We start from the raw sequence: 8,831 nt of genomic DNA on the forward strand, positions 1-8,831 counted from the left end.
AAAACTATTATCTTTACTTTTGCCACTGTTACCAATACTATCATACTACTTTGCTACTAAATACTTTCCTGCAGATACTAAGTTATCCAGGTGTGGTTGAATTGACAACTCAACTTCTAATACTTAAGAATATTCTTTGGCTCCCCTTGTGTCGAATCAATAAATTTGGGTTGAATACTCCACCCTCGAAAGTTGTTGCGATCCCCTACACTTGTGGGTTATCAGGGGGTTGTGCCGCGGGCCGCTGTCCGGGCTGCTCTCCACCACTAGCGGCGCCTTTGAGGTACCCGCCGGGGGCTGGCTACCCGTCAAGGCCTTGGCCCTCTTTGCTGCCCGCTGGGCTAGCGTCTCCATTTCCTTGCAAAAACAAATCAAATCAAGGAAGGCGGCATGATTAGAGAGGACGGAAACGGTGAGGGGCAGGATGCTTACTCGTCCTCCACCTCCTCTTCTGCCGCCTTCCTCTTCCTCCTCGGGCTAAGGGACGAAAAGTCGAAGGCGACCTCCGTGCCGATGCTTGCGGGGGGAGGGGAATGCGATGGAGTCCGGTAGAGTTTGGGTGAAGAAGAGGTGGTCGCTTTCTTCTTCGCCACCGTGGCCTTCTTCTTCGTTGTTACATCCCTCGTCATGCACGCGGTCTCCCTCTGACCCCCTTGTCGCGGCTCGGCCCTCCCGGACCGGACCGGCTCGCCAGAGCTGGCCCGACGCAGGACGCATCTTTTCTTCGTAGCCGAGGGGTCGCCGGCCTCGTCCTCCTCCTTAGACGATTGTTCCCCCATGCCCCCGGCAGGGGGGCCTCGGTGCTGGTGCCGCCTGCCTCCCTGGAGGACTTCACCCACTCGGTGAGCTCCTTCTCTTCTGCAGCCCCGGCGGCCTCGTCCTCCATGCCGCCTACGTCGCCGGCCGCCCTAGAAAGGTCCGCCTCCACCACTCTAGAGGCGATGTAGTCCAGCTCCTCCTGGGTGGTGTCCTGGATGAGATAGGTGGACTGCGCCCGCCACGCCACCGCCTCGCTCTGCGGCATCTCCTTCTCCTTTGTGTCCTTGGCCACGCCCTTACCCTTGCCAGATTTAGGCGCCATGGCGGCTGGGAAGAGGGCGAGGGGTCGAAAGCAGTGAGGGGCGCAGCAGCAGCGAGAAGGAGCGAGAGCTTCAGCAGGAAGAAGATGGGGACGGTGATGCCGAGATTGGGGAAAGCACAGGGGGTTAATGAGCCACGCACCTGTGGTTATTCCTTTTTATGGGGAAGGCGCGGGCCGCCTCTTTACCATTTATTTTGACGTGACGCATGCCTGCAGCAACCACCCCACGCATGCCCCCCACGTCACTCACGACCCCCACGTCACACATTCGACGCGGGTCGTGGGGAAGCGCAGCGGACAACCAAAAAAGTTACTGCGGTAAAAAACCTCCCCGCCTGCCCGCGCACCATTTTGGGCCTAGCCCAACAACGCGTTGTGCTTATGTGTGGCCCAGGCCCGGGGGCTCCTGTCGGTGTACTAAAGTAGGGGCACTCCTTTGTACCCCTTACTTGTGCACGGGTAGTTAGAGCCGCGCCTGCAGCCACGCTTAGCAGGGAAGAGGGAGGAATCAAAGCCACAAGATGGTCAAAGCAACACCAGAACATTGACACAAAGAGCAAGAGAGCGAGGAGGACTCCCCCGACAATACCCTTGCCGGGGGCAGCCTTCACAGCCACGACAAGAACCTTGCCGGGGCGACTTGCCCAATGCCAGCAGAGTGCGCCACCCTTGAGCCCTAGGTTTTCCAACACCACCAACCACGTTGGGACCAAGGCTCGGGAGGCGCCTCCGTGATGGCATGCAGATCTTTGTGAAGACAAGAAACACTCAAAGTCAGATGAGGATTAGAAGACGACGAACCTCGGCGAGATCCTTGCCGAGGAAACCCACAAGACCTCCGGCAAGATCCTTGCCGGGGACGACCGCGACGCCACGACAAGACCCTTGCCAGGGCCCCGGCAAGGCCCTTACCAAGGACATCAGCGGGGCCAGAACCAGGCCCACACCCACCAAGTTTCCATCGCTGCTCCCATGCAGCTGCCAGCCCACCAGCTAGGTAGGCATCTGCGTGTCGACGTGAGGCTTCCAAGCCAACTCAGCACATGCCTACGTGGTGGCATGCAAATCTTCATGAAGGCCCTACCACCGCGCCACCTCAGCAGCCTGCCAGCCTACATGGCGCTGACCGCCTCGCTAGCCCGGGCGCGTGTCAAAGCAGGGCGAGCCGGCGGTAAAGTGAGGGGGACACCTAAGGGGCGCATTAAATGTGTCTTGTCTACACCGATGCCACATCCTGTGTGCCACTGTGGCGATCCCCCTGACTATAAAAGGAGGCCCGGGGCATCCAGGAGAAGGATTCGGACCTGGGACAAGTTACACTCATCGTAGCTAGATCAAGAACTCCAAGAACACTGATATACACACCAAAGTAGGACTAGGGTTTTACGCATCCTCGCGGCCCGAACCTGGGTAAACGACCCGGGTGCTTGTGCTGACTGCTGATCCCACTCTTCTCACGACCCCGCGCCCCGCAACCGTAGTAGGGATTCCCATGATCCCATAGGTTTCGTTTCCACCGACATGCAGGCACACGCCGGATGTCCGGCTGGGTGCCGTATGTCCGGCTGTTCGCGGGGAGCCAGATGTCCGGGCTTGCGGGCGGGATTTCTAGGCTGGCGAGGTCGGCCTCGGAGCTCTCTGGATAGGGGCGCCGGATTTCCGGGCTTCTAGACGGATGTCCGGGCTATCGGGAGGCGCGGGATATCTGGGGCTGACGCCGGATGTCCGGGGCATGTAGTTCTTCGGCCGCTGAGCTGCTACTATCGTTGACACCTCCAGGGGCCGGATGTCCGGGCCAAGGGCTGGATGTCCGGGTCCTAGGAACCTTCTCCGGTTCCTCTTCCGTCGTCGCTTCCATGCTTCCTTCGCAGATGGTGTAGTTGTTCCTGGGCGCTTGCACTCCTCAACATCCGTGAAGCTCCGACAATCCATATGCAGGCACACGGGAGAAGTGTCAAGTAGGATAGCATCCTCGAAGGGGTCAAGTGAGAATGTGTAAAGGAGATGATTCACCTTTGTGTATGTGAAGTAGATGTCGCACGTGTCACTCACCGAATGGACGCTTAACATGGTGATGTCCATAGGATGCTCCACATCAGGAGGCCTTCCCAAGGCGGTGTTCTACTATCTCGTATGTTGAATTGGTCTTCTTGATCGGCTCCTTGATCTCACAAAGAGCGGTTTCTCTGGCTTGGTCTTGCTTTGTAGATGGTGCCGGACATGTGATGCCACCACGCCTGTGTATAAGTCCGGGCAACAAACGTGAATGTTTGTTGCATCGACAGGAGCCCCCGGGCCTGGCCCATACATGTTGCCGAGCATCGTTGGGGTTGGACCCAACAAATACAGAGGTGAGTACCTGAGTCATTGCCGGATGGGGTTTATGTCTCTCATGATATTCTCCTTGCTTCTTCATTAACCTGTGATTAAATCAGTTTCTGGTTTTTCTGTGAATCAAGCGGAACGACGTGGGGTTGTCCACGTAATGGCCTGCGGGCCGCCCACGTTCACGGGGAGGTAGCTGACATTTCACCCATCCCACTACTCCTGTTGTTTCCGCCACGTACGTTGCATGCATTGCGTAGGGTTAGTGGCGGATACGTAGGGTGCGGGAATGTGTGATCTGGCAGAAAGCTCACTGCCGCGGATAGGTGCAGGAGGGCGGTTGTAGATTCTGGATGTCATCGGCAATGCAGAGGGACTGGATTGGTGGAGTGGGGCGGTTGCCTTCTGGGTCATGAGGAGCCAGCCCCCGGCCATGCTTCCCTATAAAAGGATGTGTGGGCTATGGGCTCACCCACACACATCTCCCCCTTCTTCTCGCGTCTTTCTTCTACTATGGTGAGTGGAAGAGGACGTGGTTGAGCTCTAGTGCTGGCGACGAGGGTCTCTTCTCGGCAGCACCTCCCTGCCCCAGCTGGGGGCGCAGGGGCAGAATCCAGTGCACAAGGTGTTGTTGCAGGATGTGGGCGCGGCCGTCATGGCAGTCGGGGCCGAGGAGGACGCGGTGGCAGCCCTGCTACTCCCCCACCAGCTGTTTCTCCTCCGATGGAAGACCACGTCGGGGACACGCTACTGGAGTTCATTGTTAGGCTGCACGGGTCTCTGCGTAGCCGCCTTCCGCTTCCTACTCCTTTTGCAAGGGTGATGGAGGTTGAACAACCGTCCGCATTGAACCTGCACATGGGGGGTTGTTGTAATGGCAACATGCGGGCGGCCGTGGAGTTCCCCGCACCTCATATCATGCTTCTCCGCCGCAGCTGGAAAACATTCGCTCATGCCCATAGCTTGGCAGAGGGGCACATCCTTTGTTTTAAGTTGTAGACCTGCTCTCCATCAGCTCTTCGGGCGTTCAGGTGCTCTCTTAGGGTGCTGCGCGGAGAGCTTGACCGACGATGAAAGCTCCTCCTCGAGCGACAACGACGAAGAGGCCAGTGAAGGCAATGATAGTGGTGCCAAGCGGGAGGACGACGGTTCAGACTCCCGCTGAGCACCGGACGCACCGTCACCGTCTGCTAAGGCGTCGGCGGCACCATCATCTGCACCTGGTCTTCTCCCCGGCATATCGATTTGCCGGGGTGTTGGATGTTGATGTCTCTGCCTCCTCCAGCTGGACCCCGGCAGGATTCCTTGTGGCGTTCGGCTTCGTCTTCCCTGCCGGTTTCCCTCTTGCTGCGTTCCTCTGGTTCTGGCGATGGTGACCAGGGCATTGCCTAGTCGCTCTCCCCATCCTCGTCTTCGTCCTCGCCCTCCCGATCTTGTCAAGCTGTGCCTAGCAGGCCTTGACAAGGTCAGGCTAGAATTCTGCCCGGGCACTTCTTTTGCCCGCTTCACCTCCCACTGTAGCTCCTAGGAGGAGAGGGACAAGAAAGGCATTACGGGGACTAAACTTTTTTCAATTTAAAATATGTAGGCACTTGCCAAACTTTATCTTAAATTATGTGCCTTCCATCCATGTTTGTATTATGTAAGATTTGTACTTGTTAACCCGCGTATTAATGAAAAAGAAATGCTTGCCAAGCGCTTATGCATGTAATATATGCATGTTGAGGAATGACTCCTCTATAGTCCCTAATAAATAAGGTTTTTCGGCAAGACATCAGGCCGGTCCATTCCCCTGCTGCCGCAGGGCTCAGCCCGGTGAGCTAGGAGCATGGAAGAGAACTGGCCCCTTGTCAACCCTCTTCACCATATGCTACTGACTGAAGTAATCTTCAAATCAAAGGATGGGAGCACAAATGTTTGAGGGCGACAAGGTTTTTCTACGCACATGTTTTTCACAAAGGGGTACACTATGGATGGTTAGTGGAACTTATCTGCTTTATGCTACTGGGGGTCGATATGCAAGCTGAAGGAAATATGCCCTAGAGGCAATAATAAAGTTGTTATTTTATCTTTCCTTATTTCGTGATAAATATTTATTATTCATGCTAGAATTGTATTAACCGGAAACTTGATACATGTGTGAATACATAAACAAAATATTGTGTCCCTAGTAAGACTCTACTAGACTAGCTCGTTAACCAAAGATGGTTAAGTTTCCTAACCATAGACATATGTTAGTAGAATGATGTGATGGACAAGACCCATACATTAGCTTAGCATTATGATCGTTTAGTTTTATTGTTATTGCTTTCTTCATGTCAAATACATATTCCTCTGACTATGAGATTATGCAACTCCCGGATACCGGAGGAATGCCTTGTGTGCTATCAAACTTCACAACGTAACTGGGTGATTATAAATATGCTCTACAGGTATCTCCGAAGGTGTCTGTTGGGTTGGCATAGATCGAGATTAGGATTTGTCACTCCGAGTATTGGAGAGGTATCTCTGGGCTCTCTCGGTAATGCACATCATAAGAAGCCTTGCAAGCAAAGTGACTAATGAGTTAGTTACAGGATGACGCATTATGGAACGAGTAAAGAGACTTGCCGGTAGCGAGATTGAACTAGGTATGAAGATACCGACGATCGAATCTCGGGCAAGTAAAATACCGATGAGAAAGGGAATAACATATGTTGTCATTACAGTTCGACCGATAAAGATCTTCGTTGAATATGTGGGAGCCAATATGAGCATCTAGGTTCGCTATTGGTTATTGACCTGATAGGTGTCTCGGTCATGTCTACATAGTTCTGGAACCCATAGGGTCCGCACGCTTAACGTTCGATGATGATTTTGTATTATATGATTTATGTGCTTTGGTGACCGAATGTTGTTCGGAGTCCCGGATGAGATCACAAACATGATGAGGAGTCTCGAAATGGCCGAGAGGTAAAGATTGATTTATAGGATGATAGTTTTCGGACACAAAAAGTGTTCCGGATAGTATCGGGTATTTATCCGGCTATCGGGGGGTTACCGGAACCCCCCGGGGGAATAATGGGCCATATGGGCTGTAGGAGGGTAGCACGCCAGCCCAATAGGGGTGAAGCACCCCCCCTAATTGTAGGAGGCCGAATAAGAGAAGTAAGAGGGGGTTCGCCCCCCCTTTCCTTACTCCCTTCCCTCTTCCCTTTCCCCCCTTCCGGTAAAAGGAAAGGGGGGTTGAATTGGACTAGGGGCCCAAGAAGGGTTCCTCCTACTTGGGGTGCCCCAAGGTTGCTCACCTCCCCCTCCCACCTATATATACATGGGGAGGGGCCCCTAGAACACACACCAATAATCGTTAGCCGTGTGCAGTGCCCCCCTCCACAGTTTACGCCTCCGGTCATATCTTCGTAGTGCTTAGGCGAAGCCCTGCGTGGATCACTTCACCATCACCATCACCAGGCCGTCGTGCCGAAGGAACTCATCTACTTCCTTGAAACTCTGCTGGATCAAGAGTTCGAGGGACGTCATCGAGCTGAACATGTGTAGAACTTGGAGGTGTCGTACGTTCGGTACTTGATCTGTCGGAATGACAAGAAGTTCAACTACATTAGCCACGTTGTCAAACGCTTCCAATTTCGGTCCACAAGGTTACATAGACACTCTCTCCCCCTCTCGTTGCTATGCATCTCCTAGATATATCTTGCGTGAGAGTAGGAAAATTTTGAAATTGCATGCTACATTTCCCAACAGTGGCATCAGAGCCAAGTCTATGCATAGATGATATGCACGAGTAGAACACAAAGAGTTGTGAGCGGTGATCGTCATACTGCTTACCACCAATGTCTTATTTTGATTCGGCGGTATTGTTGGATGTAGCGGCGCGGACCGACCTTACATGACCATGTTCATGAGACCGGTTCCACTGATAGACATGTAACTAGTTTTGCATAAAGGTGGCTGGCGGGTTTCTGTTTCTCCAACTTTAGTTGAATAGAATTCGACTGTGGCCGGTCCTTGTTGAAGGTTGAAACAACAAACTTGATAAATCACCATTGTGGTTTTGTGCCATAGGTAAGAACGGTTATTGCTAGAAGCCTGTAGCAGCCACGTAAAACTTGCAACAACAAAGTAGAGGATGTCTAACTTGTTTTTGCAGGGCATGCTTGTGATGTGATATGGTCAAGACATGATGTGATATACGTTGTTGTAAGAGAGGATCATGTTTTTTAAAAGTTATCAGCAACTGGCAGGAGCCTTATGGTTGTCTCTTTATTATATGAAATGCAAACGCCATGTAATTGCTTTACTTTATCACTAAGTGGTAGCAATAGTTGTAGAAGCAATAGTTGGTGAGACGACCATGACGCTATGATGGAGATCAAGGTGTCGAGCCAGTGATGATGGAGATCATGACGATGCTTTGGAGATGGAGATCAAAAGCACGAGATTATGATGGCCATATCATGTCACATATTTTATTTGCGTATGATGTTTATCTTTTATGCATCTTCTTTTGCTTAGTACGGCGGTAGCATTATAAGATAATCCCTTAACTAAAATTTCAAGGTATAAGTGTTCTCCTTGAGTATGCACCATTGCGACAGTTTTTCGCGCTGAGAGACCACGTGATGATCGGGTGTGATAGGCTCTACATTCACATACAACGCGTGCAAGACAGTTTTGCACATGCAGAATACTTAGGTTAAACTTGACAAGCCTAGCATGTACGGACATGGCCTCAGAACACTGGAGACCGAAAGGTCGAACGTGAATCATATAGTAGATATGATCAACATAGAGATGTTCACCATTGATTACTACTCCATCTCACGTGATGATTGGACACGGTTTAGTTGATTTGGGTCACGTATCATTTAGATTACTTGAGAGATGTCAATTTAAGTGGGAGTTCTTCAATAATATGATTAATTGAACTTAAATTATCATGAACTTAGTCCTGAGAGTTTTGCATATCTATGTTGTAGATCAATAGCTCGTGCTACCATTTCCTTTAATTTTAATGCGTTGCTAGATAAAGCTAAGTTAAAATATGATGTAGCAACTACACGGACTGGGTCCATAACTTGAGGATTATCCTCATTGTTGCACAGAAGAATTATTTCCTTAATGCACCTCTAGGTGAAAGGCCTGCCGCAGGAGCAGATGCTGATGTTATGAAGCTCGAGCAAATGACTACTCGATAGTATAGTGTGCCATGCTTTATGGATTAGAATCAGGACTTCAAAGACGTTTTGAACGTCATGGACCATATGAGATGTTCTAGGAGTTGAAGTTAATATTTCAAGAAAATGCCCGAGTTGAGATATATGAAGTCTCCAACAAGTTCTATAGCTACAAGATGGAGGAGAACAGTTTAGTCAGTGAACACATACTCAAAATGTCTTGATATCATAATCACTTGACTCAGTTGGGA

Source organism: Triticum aestivum, chromosome 5B (genome assembly GCF_018294505.1).
Source record: "Triticum aestivum cultivar Chinese Spring chromosome 5B, IWGSC CS RefSeq v2.1, whole genome shotgun sequence".
NCBI lineage: Eukaryota > Viridiplantae > Streptophyta > Magnoliopsida > Poales > Poaceae > Triticum > Triticum aestivum.